The following is a 12,536-nucleotide window of genomic DNA, read 5'->3' on the forward strand; positions in this document are numbered from 1 at the left end:
CACAAACTGGTGGACCAGTGGAAGCCTTCCTCAAATGGTCTTCATTTCATTGCAGTTGCTAAATCAACATTGAAATTTATTCTCCTTCAGGATCTCTAGTTGAGAGCAACATTTATCGTTCCATTGGCTATGGCAAGTCGTCCAGGTCCTGAGGCAGCAACGCCCCAGAACATCACATTACCACCGCCGTGTTTTACTCTTGGTTCGATGAACTCCATTTTTGCCTGATCTCTTTCTTATTGTCGGATCATGAACACTGACCTTAACTGAGGCAAGTGAGGCCTGCAGTTTTTTAGATTGTTTTTCTGGGTTCTTTTGGGATCTCTTGGAAAAATGTTGGTAGATTTTCGACTCTTGGGAAGGTACACAATGTTCCAGTTTTTCTCTATTTGTAGACGATGGCTCTCACAATGGTTCACTGGAGTCCCAAAGCTTTAGAAATGGCTTTGTAACCATTTCCAGACCGATGGAAGGTCAGCTGTTCTGGAGTTCCTTTCGGTTGTGGCATGATGTGTTGAGTTTTGAGATCGTTTAGTCTGCTTCATGTTTTCAGACAGGTTCTATTTAAGCGGTTTCTTGGTTCAGCAGGTCTGGCAGTAATCAGGCATGGGTGAGGCTAGCCACACTGAACTCGGCTTTCCCAAATATGTGGTGGTGTGGATGCTTTTTTTTCCCCTTAATAAATGTAATGATCTATTTTCTTGGGTTATCTTAGTGTGATATCTATTTTTTGATTATCTGAAGCACAAAAGTCTGGCAAATATGCAAAAAATAAGTAAATAAGTAAATTTTTTTTTTTTTTTTTTTTTTTTTTTTTTTACAGCTCTGTAAATGTAGAGCTGGTAAACAACAATATACATAATCAAATTATTTCCAAACTGCTGACAACTGTTGACTTGCTCCTTATCTGCAATAACTCCTGTAAGATTAGTGTTAAAGAACTCTGTTCTTGCATGCCAACAATGCCACCCATGTAGCATTGTGTTTGAGTGGTATCTAGTAACACACGGTGTAATTTGTAAGCTAACCAGGCACCCAGTGTCTGTGCTGCATGTTTAGCTGGGTGATTATCTGCATGTGGTTTCCTGGAAACGCATGCTGGTTCAGTCAACACGTCTTAACAAACATTCCAGAGAAAAGTCACATGATGTTAATCAGTAAACAGAGCCCAGGAACAGGAACTGGGATGGCCTGTGGATGTCTGTCAGATGATGAAAGTCTCGTGGTTTTAATAGTCCTCAAGTCTCGACTGAAGGCCGTTTAAATGACTGTACTTCTTTCTTGAACTTCCTTGTATCCCTACTGTTGTGATGCTGCAGGGCCACATGTGCTCTTGCAGAATAGTAGGCATCCCATATTTTCTGGGTGTGTAATGCCTCATGTTTACAGAGAAACTTTGTTTTGAACATTACAGCATGTGAATTGTTGTGGGAGTATATTCTTTTGCAGAAAATCTGTGTTTAGATCTTATCTCACAGTTTTTCCTCTGAATTTCACACATTCAGTGCAGTGTATGCCTGTGTAGATATCCAGTTTAAATTAAACAGTCAAAAAGAAACTAAAGTCTTCTTTAACTGGTCTTCATGTCATTGCGGTTGCTAAATAAAAAATAACAGCAGATAACACTCAAACAGAAAGCATGTTTCAGTGTGACTCACTTTACCTGCCGCCCAAGCAACATCTTGTCACCATCTCTCTGAGATGGCGAAGAGATCTGGAAGAAAAGTAACCAGTCCAGACAAAACCAAAAATTCTGAATGTCCTGTAGAATAGATCAAAGAAAAGAGTGCAGAAGGTTGATTAAGGGTATATAAATAATCACTATTCTAACTGGATATGTATGACATTACTAATACTTGCAATACTTACTCATTTACCACAGTGGAAAACCCCTTAAAATAATAAAGAAAGGGAACCAGATTTTTGTCTTGACCTCATATTGAAAACATTATTGTGCCCCACAGAAAGTCAGCGCAAGAGCCAGCGCATCTCTAGTAAATTTGTGTTAAGACATCATTCTGTAACATTGCGTGGAAGCCTGTAACAGTGCCTCTGGACTGGCAAACTAAGATAGTAGTTCCCTTTTGAAGCAGGGAGGAAGCAAAGGGTGTGTTCCAACTTCAGGGAACACACTCCTCTGTGGGGAGGTCATTGCCTAGGTTCTCAAGAGGACAGTCTGTTCATTAGTTCAAACTCCAACTCAGGAGGCGCATTGAGGTTTCTGTCCTGGTTGTGGAAAACGTAACCAGGCCCTTATCCTCTCCAGTATATTCAAGCATGTGTGTGAGTTTACTCACCTATTCTATGTTTTGTGGACCTGGAGAAGGCATTCATTGGCATCCCTTAGGGTGTCCTGTTGGGGTTGCCTCAGGAGTATGGGATATTGGGCCTGTTGTTCCGGGCCATTCAGTCCCTCTACATCAGCAATGAGAGCTTGGCTCACATTGCCAGTTTCCAGTGGCTGTTGCCCTTTGTCACTAATTCTTGAGGGGCCTACAGTGGCAGATTTGATGGTCTTGGGATCTCATCTGCTGGCAGATGACGTGGTTTTGCTGGCTAAATCAATTAATGACCTCCAGCTTGCACCAGAGTGGTTTGCAACCTACTTTGAAGTGGCAGGAATGAGAATGAGCAACTTTTAAGTCTGAGGCCATGGTTCTTAGCCAGAAAAAAAGGTATAGTGCTCAGTTTGGGCTAGGAAGGTGTTGCCGCCCTAAGTGTAGCAGTATCTCGGGGTCTTGTTCATATGTGAAGTGAAGTGGGACTGGAAGATTGACTGACTGATGTGGCGCCTTCATTGTTGTGCATGTTGCACTGGTTGGGTGTGGTAAAGAGACAGCTAAGCTTGAAAGTGATTTGGTCAAGTGGTCAAGAGCTTTTCCCAAAGGGTAGCCCAATTCACACTAAGAGAGAGGGTGGGGAGGTGCTTGGAATAGAGCTGCTATTCTTCCACATTGAAAGGAGCCAGTTGTGGTGGTTCACCACACATCTGAGTGGGATGCCTTCTGGCATGCCTCCTGAGCGAGGTGTTTTGTGCATGCCCAATTTGGAGGAGGGCCTGGGGCAGACTAAAGACGTGCTGAATAGATAATATTTCTCAGCTGGCCTGGGGAACTCTTTGGTACCAGAGAGAAGATGATCCTGGCATCTCTTCTTAGACTGGTGCCCCTATGATCCGTACCTGGATAAAGGGCTTAGGATGGAGGATCATAAATGATGAATGAATGGATACTGTTAAGGTAGTAGCGTAGGATTTTTTTATTTTTTAATTGAGAAGATAAAACACAAACAGATTAAAAGAAATATGCATTTACAGTCTTGGGAAACAGGCATGCTTGACTGAGTGCAGTGTTTGTAATACCAGTTCATTGAGCCTGTGGGAAAAGATCTGCCTCCAGAAGGCAAGGGGAAAAAAATTCAGTCGTGTTTGTTTCCACAATAAGCCAATTTAAGTGTGTCATGGGTGAACACGCCCTCACACTCTGGCTTTTCTCATGTCTTAACTTTACACAGAGGCGCACATAGACTTGTATTTTGTTTTAACCCTCATACAAACACAACTTGATTGTAGACCACCAAGAAGGCAAACCAAGAATAATATCGAAATGATTAAAAGGGAATTCTAAAGTTCTGTTTTGACATTAGTAGATACATTTATTGTAAAATCAAGGCCAAATATTTAAAAGATTAAAAATGATCACTTACTGTAAAATTTTCTGAATAGGATCAAGAGGCTTTCGTACTGATAGGTAATTTTTAGAACAGAATACAATGATATTATACTTTGCAGCTTTTCTGGCCAGTCCATGACATGGCAGTCCAACAGCTGCTACAACCATCGAAGGATGGTTTTAGCACGTTCTAAATTTGAAAAGTGACGCCTTTGTCGAAGTTGCTTAAACCTGCATTCTTTTCTGTGAACATCCAGTGGTAACTCCTCCAGTTGGAAAAGAAGCCCAGGTCGATAGAAGTCAATGGGAGCTCAGACGTCTGTTTGGGGGTTTTCTATTTTCTTTTAAAACAATATTATATGCTATTCATGGTCCTCATTAAAAGGTGGCTACCTGATAGAGCAGGTAGCTTACCAATAGAGACGACTGATCCCTGTCTCCAGCTAAAGTATCCTTGGGGAAGATACTAAATTCAGAGTTCTCCCAGATGCATCCATGTAAGTGAGAGGCATAGATAAAAGTGATGTATGAATCTGTGTGAGATTGGGTGAATGAACCTTATAGAGTGCTCAGCTGAGCTAATGGTAAATGGGCTGGTACTTATAAAGACAGGCCCTGTCTTAGAGCGGGCCTATCTATTGACAAATCACTATTGTATAAATGTGCTGTGTCATTCACTTTTTTAGATTCCCGCCATTCTTGTGACATCTGTTTCAAACCAGTCAGCTCTACATCTTTAATTGGTTGTACCCTAATCAGAAGAAACTATAGGAAACCTTCCAGATAGGCCAAAATTATATGTACAAGAGAAAGCAAAGTACATAGTCGTAAAAACTAAGTCTATGTACATACACTCCATGATTCAACAGCTTGTAAAACCACGTCTAGCAGCAATAACTTGAATTACTCGTTTTCTGTATGACTTTTAGTTTCTCATATCCCCATAAGGAACTTTTTTTTTTTTTTTAACAGCATCAGTGCAAATGGTCACCCCTCCACCACTGCACTTGACAGTTGGTGTGAGGTGTTTGTGGTGATACATACTTTCTGCTTTTCAGACATGCCACTCTGCATTCTGGCCAGACATCTCCATTTTAGACTCATTTGTCCCAGAAGTCTTATGGTTGGTTTGTATGCAACTTTGCAAACCTAAGCCATGCTGCTATATTCTTCTTTTAAAGAGAACCGCTTTCCTTCTGGCTACACTTCCTTGGGGTGAATTTATTGGGACATTCACTCCTAGGAAGATTGTGGGATTGTGTAAATATACAATGCTTCTGACCAGCTAACTGACCAAACTGCTTTTACAGAGGTGGTTACAATATACTCTACAACTTTGGAAAATTAAATTGTTGCCCAGGATTAGGTGAAAAAAACAACAGTATTTTAAAATGGCAAATGACAGCTCACATATTTGGTGTGACAGGAACTGTAGCAGCGTTTCAAAAGTGGCTAAAAGTACCTAATCTTGAATATTTGTGCCCCTGGAACAATAAAGCAAGATGGTCATCTTTTCTAGCTTAATAAACTGCCGTTTTATGACAGAATTTCAACCACTGGAACAGCCACTGGCTCAGTTTTAATCTTAACTTCTTTATGACTGTGTTTTGAGGAAGTTATGTTTAAAAGTTAAAGACCTCTTTATCTTTGACTGAGTGCTATCACACCCTGTCAGTTCAGAAAGAAGCAACCAGCCTTCCTTTTTCCAATTCAGGGTCTCCAGCACCTACAAATTCCATGGACTTCAGTGTCCTCACCAGTCACCATATCTGTAGAACGTCGCTGAGATGAATGCGCATCGAGCTTTTGCACCGTTATCAGATTTCTGCTGAGTTAAGCTAATTGTGTGCTAGCCCTTCCTCCAAATTTAACAGTCACATATGAGAGTTTTCAAGTTGAAGAACTGAAACCTCTTTAGAAAATGTAAGGTCACAGGGAAATACATTTAGTTTTGAGTAAAGAAAAACTGACTAATTTAGTGCTGTCCTAACGTAATGGAAGTCTTTCTGTTTGTTTCTCTGAATTATGAATAGAAATTCATTCACTGGAACTTTGGTTAGTTTTCTGACACACTGGGCGAACGCTTCTTTCATGGCAGGAGATCCTGACATGACAAAACTGCACTTCCCCATCCTGTAACGTCTACTTACTTCTACACTTGATGTAACTAGTAGTTACATCAGTTCCTCTGCTTAAACAGAGTTTGCGCGGACATAGAAATTATGTAAGTCTAAACAGGAAATTTCTCACTCAGCACACTAAAGATGGGCAGAGTTCGTCTTGGTTTATCTTGTTAAATAGAGAACTGTTTCCACAAGAGGAAGTGATCATATTCATCCCACTGAGGCTTAAGCATTTTCACTGACACAGGCTACCACTTCCAAACATGCAGAGCAGTGAAAAGGATACCCTTTACCATCTATTAATAGAACATTGGTACTTCTGAGCAAAGCACCAAAAACCAAACGAAACATGCAACAGGGAAGTCACCCCAGCTTTCGCCCAAACTTCTGCTTTTGCTTCCTGTGTGTGTTCATGAAAATGCGCTTTATTTCCCTGTCTTTTAATGCTTGATTGCTTTTAATATATCTGCATAATGTCCCGCACTGTGAAGCGTGGCAGATGAACAGCGTATATTATGGCTTTCCTTATCACATTGCAACTTTAATTTTACGTGTACTTCTTACAGGTTAGTACTCGTGGCTCTGTTATAGTGAATTTTATTCACACCATAGATTGTAAATAAAAGATGGACCTAGTCAACATAATGTTAGCAAGGTCATGTTGGCCTCTGTTTTTGCTGTTGTCATCTTGCTGTTTTCTAATTGGACTTTGACTAAGAAACTATGGGACAGTAACTAGTAACATCACAATATAGGCCTGCTATAAAACATACTCTGCTATATCATCCTTTTTTAATCTATTAACAACCCTAATCTAAAAAATTTACACAGTTGTATTCAATACAACCATAAGCTAGCAGCTGAGATCATGAAAGTGTTTACTGAGGTCACAGAGGGTCCTCAGAAAGAATGCACCGGCTTCACTTGGAAGCCACGCCCATAAACTATATTTTGTATAGTTTATGATTTTTTGTTAATAAGCGAATGTGCATTTGATGAGCGTTTACAGGTACCTGCAAGCATCTTTGTGGCTCACTAAGCTAATTACAGCCTTAGAGAGTTGCTATGGGTGTTGACGCTTTGGATGAATAAAGTAAACTTTGAAATGTGTGAAATGCCCGCATTAATCTCAAAGATGGTTTGCTGTAACATCCTCTTCTTATGCACACAAGAGCTGTGAAACTGGACTTTGTACTAAATTACTTTGTTTCTACTCCTACTTATTAGGTTTAATATAAGTGCAATCATAATGCACACATCCAACATGTTTTAATGCGTTTTTATGCACTTCCTAATCTCTGGTTCCAGGGATTCTGCTTTAACGCTTGTATTCTGCATTAAGACTCGTGCATTGGGTTCACTTGAACCCATTGTTTATAAAGCTAAGTGGGATTTTGTACCGTGAACCACTGTTAAGAGTGTTCAGGTAAAGTTCGTCTCCATGTGATTAAACTCAGCGTTGATGACCAGAGGACTCCATTCATGAGGCTTCCCCTGGCGCCACATAGAGGGCTGGGCGAACTGAAAACGGTGGGTGTGACCAAAAATACGAAAATGTATTACACTGCAAGTCTGGCAGACACTTCAGTATGAATGGTGGAGCTAGAGCGGACAAGTTTGTTTCAGCAATTAAGAAAGTTAGTGAGAGGTGAGAGAAAGATGGAAAGCGCTCAAGTGCGTTGCTGTGTGTTAGAGGATGACTTTTACACCGTACTGCAAAAGTCTGAAAGTGAAAGAAAATGTGTCAGGTCATATTGGTGCAAAAGCGCGCCTCGCAAATGTTGGCTGAATTTAAAAAAGAAACAGAAGTGCAACGTTTGCGCCTGACCGCCAGTGATGTGGGGGTAAGTCTGTCAGTTCATATTATTTTATGAATTACACGCATATAAATCAAATAAATTCACCACTTCACAGCTGTGCTCCCTTCAAAGCCCAAACGAGGAAGCAGATTATGACTTTGATGGAACTTTGCATTCACTAAAGCTGATTTTCTTTTTGCAGATTCACTGCAGTATTTCATTACTTTTTGCACAGACCTAGACACAGTAGAGATGCTATCCGTTTTAAGAAGTTCAGGGAGGTTTGAGGGCCGTGCAACGCTCACTCATGCGTAATGGGCGGTTTGCACAAAGATAAAAGGAAGTATGCGGTGTCAGACAGAGATAGTAACCCGGCCTTCCTCTTCCTTTTTGTATTTTTTAAAAACGTTATTGAATGACTGGACCTGAAACGGTTTTCTCTGACAGGGCTGCACCCTGTCCGCATTTTTTTATGTGTTCCGTATCCAAGCGCGTCACGCGAGCTGCGCCCGGTTATTATTATCGTGAGAAACCTGCAAAGAAAAAAAAATCCATATGACTTATGTGAACTCCGCCGATCCTTTTTATAGCTCAGTCTTATCAGTGTGTGGTTGGCGAGCGTCACCTCCTGGAAAAAAGCAAACCAGAGCGCAGTGAGCGTCTCTTCATTGTGAACCAAAACTACCGTAGCGAAGGAAGCAAATGGGAGAGGTGCGTTCAGGTGCTGTCGGAAATGAGTAAAGCTACTCGGATTTGAGAACCTGAGAACACCCACCTTACCCCTACCAGAATGAATAATTAAATACACAGAATATAAGAAGTACTTTTGCAGTTCTAAATGATTAAAAACACAGCTCTGACATACAAGTATGTTTTGCTTCTTCGTCAAAATAACGAAAATAGTCCGACCAATGTAGGATTTTTTTATAAACAAAACGACACGTTTATGATATGCAGTTATTTATTTTACTTGTATATGCTCTCCGTGACTCTGTTGGATCTTGTGTTTAGGTCATTCCAAAAATAAAAACGACGATACTTCTCCATTTACACCTCTGTAAACATTTTCCAATTGATTTTATGGTCTTGATTGCTGGTTCCTAGTTTATTTCCCAATACAGCATGATGCTAATTTTTAAATTATGGTCTACCTTAAAATAATATTGACCATAAGAAGTACACTAACACTAAATGGTGGCTATTTCCATTTTTTTCTTTTTTATTATAGGGTTATTGAGGTTGTTTGAAATCAAATACTTACTTTATGTCATTTTTCATGTGGTTTGAACACACTTATTTCCAGAAACCTCTGGCCAAGGACCTCATAATTAATAGCTGAGCAGAAGTTATTGTATAAAAAAACAAGATCAGTCTCATATTTGTGGTTATTTTGGTGCTCTTTTTTGCATCTTTGCTTTCAAATTAGGTAGGGTTAATTAGTGTTTTGCTCTTAAAGGGGGCGCTCCAGTGACAGCTTAAACAAATTTAACATGAGCAATTTGTTGGCTGAAATTTTACCACATGTTCTGCATTGATGTGAAATTGGAACAAATATTTTCCAAGCTTTGTTTTTCCCTTCTCTCGCTTTTCTCATATTTCCACTTGATTTTCCTTCATATTCAGCTTACAGAGCTAAAGAAACAGCACTTAGCTTTCTACTAACTTTCTTTTTCAGATTTTCTTTTGGCAGTTATCCTAGCACCCCTCGTTTCTCTGCTTTTTGGACTCATTAAGAGTAAAGATGTAGACTAACTCTGGTGTAAAGCGTGTGTGAGTTTCATAATGAGTGACATGGGGTTTCCCTGTCCCTATTTTCTTCATTCATGTGGCTGGAGTCAGAGAAGTATAGAGTTGCCATCCCGGATATGAGCTGAATATTGAGTGAGTACGTTTGAAGGAGAGAGAGGAAGAGAAACTGCACATTTGTGAGAGTGAGCATGAAAAAGTATGTGTGTGAAAGGCAGACAATAGGAGGAAGCCTATTTAAATATTTTATTTATACCTTTATTTAAAGACGCTTGTTTTTTGACATCATGTATTATGATTGGTGTGTTTGTTCAACTCTCTTTGTAACAAACACAATCATGCATTTCTTCTTTGTGTTGCCTAGTGACCTGCTGTATTGTAGAAACTTCCTCTTGTCACTTGCACCATTTTGCATCCACAGTACCTAAATTGGAAGCTTAGCAGGGGGAAGTAGCAGAACTCAAACTTGTGCACTTTATGTATTCAAGTCAAAAACTGAGACAAATTTGAAAGATTACATTTAAAACACAAACAAAAAAATGTGTTCCTGTAATACCGATAATTCAAAGTCATGTCATCATTTATCTGCTGATGTTGTAATACTGAATGCTGAGCAAGTCAAAGGGCTGTAGGGGAAGCAGGTTTCTCAAGATGTGAAGAATAGAGCTTGTGCACCTCTCTCGCCTCTGTGCGAGAAATTCTGCAACTCAGCAAGTGGTCACGTACTTTTAATTACAATTCTCACAACAGCAGCCACACAGTGGTTTTCAATGAAGTAAAGAGTCTCTACAGTATCTTTTACCGTGACTCTGGTCATAATGTGACAAAGAAAAGTGTGACTTGATGCGATAAACTTTTAACAGAATTAATACCTGACTTTGCAGCTTCCTTAGGTTTTTGACCTATTTCTGCCGTGCCCTCTAGGAATTACTGAATCACAGAGAAGTCACATTGTTGTATTCATAATGACAAGAAAGGCCTCTCTTGAGTATAGCTGTGTTGTGAGTAGGTAAGCATGGAAATGAAGTCAAAGCAGGAACTGACTGATTACAGGTTGCTTTGTGTGTGCTCTGCCTTCATCTAGACAAATTAGGGGAAATATAAATGCAAAGTTGCTATAGAAACACAGGCAAAAGTAGAGAAGGGCAAGAGTTGAAGTTGTAAGGGTCATTTAAGTTCAACTACATTCTTTAAGGCAGGTAAGATTCAGCTTAATTTAAAATCTGTTTGTGTGTTGAAGGAAAATACAGAACCAAGAAAGAGACGGGATCCAAATGACTGATGCAAAGTGAAACCCTACTGAAAGCCACAGGCGGGCAAATCAGTCTAACCCATGTTCATGCTGAGACTTCTTTTCAACAGCATCATAATTCATTGAGGTCAAAACCAGAAGAATTCAAAGAATTCACCACACAGTAGGTTATAAAAAAAAAGAAAGTTAAAAGTAAGATTATGTAGTGAGCTGCGTTTCATTCAGCCATCCATCCTGGACAGGTTTCCAGTTTACTGTTCAGTCAACACACAAAAAAGACACTCATTCACATTCACATTCATAACTGTGGCCAATTTAGAACCACCAACTAACCTAGCATACATGCTTTGGAGCGTGAGATGAAACTGGAGTGCCCAGAGGCACAGGGAGAACAATCAACTGCACAGAAAGGCCTCGACTGGTGGATTCATACCCAGGACGGCAAGAAGGAAAAAACAAACAAAAACACAGACACTAAGCCTGTATCTGTTTTTTTTGTTTTCATTTTAAGTCATGAATTCATCTTTGGTCACTTGAGGGCCGCGGAAAGAAGGTTAAATAGCAACCTTGAAACTGTTGCAACACTTCAGTAGACACATTTACATTTCTAGCAGATACAGAATAACTTAATAAGATACGATTTATGCTTCTGTGTCCAACTCTAAGAAGAATGTATTCACACTAGGGGAAAATCGAAACAGTGAGCTGGAGCACTCTAACATACTCTGTAGAGATGAGGAGAACTAAAGAATCTGGTGACAATTCCTTTTAGATTTGGTACTAGCACCTTTATGCATTGATCAGCTTACTGAGATTAGAGCATCGTAGCATACGAGCAAAACATCCACATGTACGACTCGGTTCATTGCAGGAGCTGTTGCCCTCGCCTGTACTGGGTTGCGGCTAGGTTGCTTCACTTCTTTGAGCATGCAGTCAGCAGAGGACTGTAAAGGCTACTTCTGCTCTTCATGTTGCATTGAGACATGCAAACCACAGATGGCTCATTCAAATGAAAGTAAACCATGTGTCTATTTGTGCACCGACCAAAAGCAAATGAGTAGGCAGCTTTTACATCACACACCGCAGACATACTGAAATTTCACTCGAGTCATCTTGCTGTCACATGTGTAATTTTTACTGGCTCCTAAGTGAGCCTGAATAATTGTGTCTCATTACTCGGGTTAGAAATGAAATGACTTTAAATTTCACATAGATTAATATTACGAAAAAACAAACCACTTGTTAACCTGTATTTATTAGGTTTTCTTTATATTAGGAAAGAAAGATTAGATTCCACACAAGTGTGTATTCTGTAATTATCAGTGTCATTCAAAAATCTTGTACTTATACTTATTATTTTAAAGCTCTCACTTCAGCTGTAGTAGTATCTTGTTCCTCTTCTTTTACCACCTTCGGTCTTGATGAAACCTTCTCACAACCGCAGTGGATCAATTCACAGATGTAAAGCAGCTTTTCTTGACAATTTAACAGTGGATTTTCCCTCAGCAGCCACTTTCATTTCCAGCTGTAGCAGTTTCAGTCTAGAGTTTTAGGGTCTCAAAATGGTCTAAAAGGCGTAGTATGACATTTGAATTTTTTTTTTAAACTTCCTAAAAATTACAGTGGAATATACCAGCCTCATATCTGCACATATCATAATGACTAAGTGGCGTGGAATGGCTAGGTTCCTGCTGCTCAAATTTAGTTACAGTCAAGCAGTAGAGATTCTCCGGGGTGTATTTGTCAGAAACTTAAAACCACAAAAATTACAAAGATGCAGCGTTTTGATGTTAACCGCTGAGATTTAGAGAGGCCTGTTACTGCGACGACCATGGTAGTTGATTGTCAACCATTGCACAATTGCCTGTGCGGTCACAAAATTTGTATCTGTGATGGAATTTTGTTTGATTCATTACTAAATACGGAATGAAGAAGTGCTGCAGGC

General features: G+C 39.8%; 1 long non-coding RNA gene across 1 annotated transcript in view; it reads left to right on the top strand.

Moving 5' to 3' along the window:
* Positions 1–7,370: 7,370 nt before the first annotated feature.
* The window catches only part of LOC116324838, a 76,391-nt gene continuing 71,225 nt past the window's right edge, over positions 7,371–12,536 (top strand). The window contains exon 1 of the long non-coding RNA XR_004199805.2: positions 7,371–7,638. This is a non-coding gene — a long non-coding RNA (uncharacterized LOC116324838). The remainder of the gene's footprint in view (positions 7,639–12,536) is intronic.

Source organism: Oreochromis aureus, linkage group 13 (assembly GCF_013358895.1).
Source record: "Oreochromis aureus strain Israel breed Guangdong linkage group 13, ZZ_aureus, whole genome shotgun sequence".
In the NCBI taxonomy this organism is placed as follows: domain Eukaryota; kingdom Metazoa; phylum Chordata; class Actinopteri; order Cichliformes; family Cichlidae; genus Oreochromis; species Oreochromis aureus.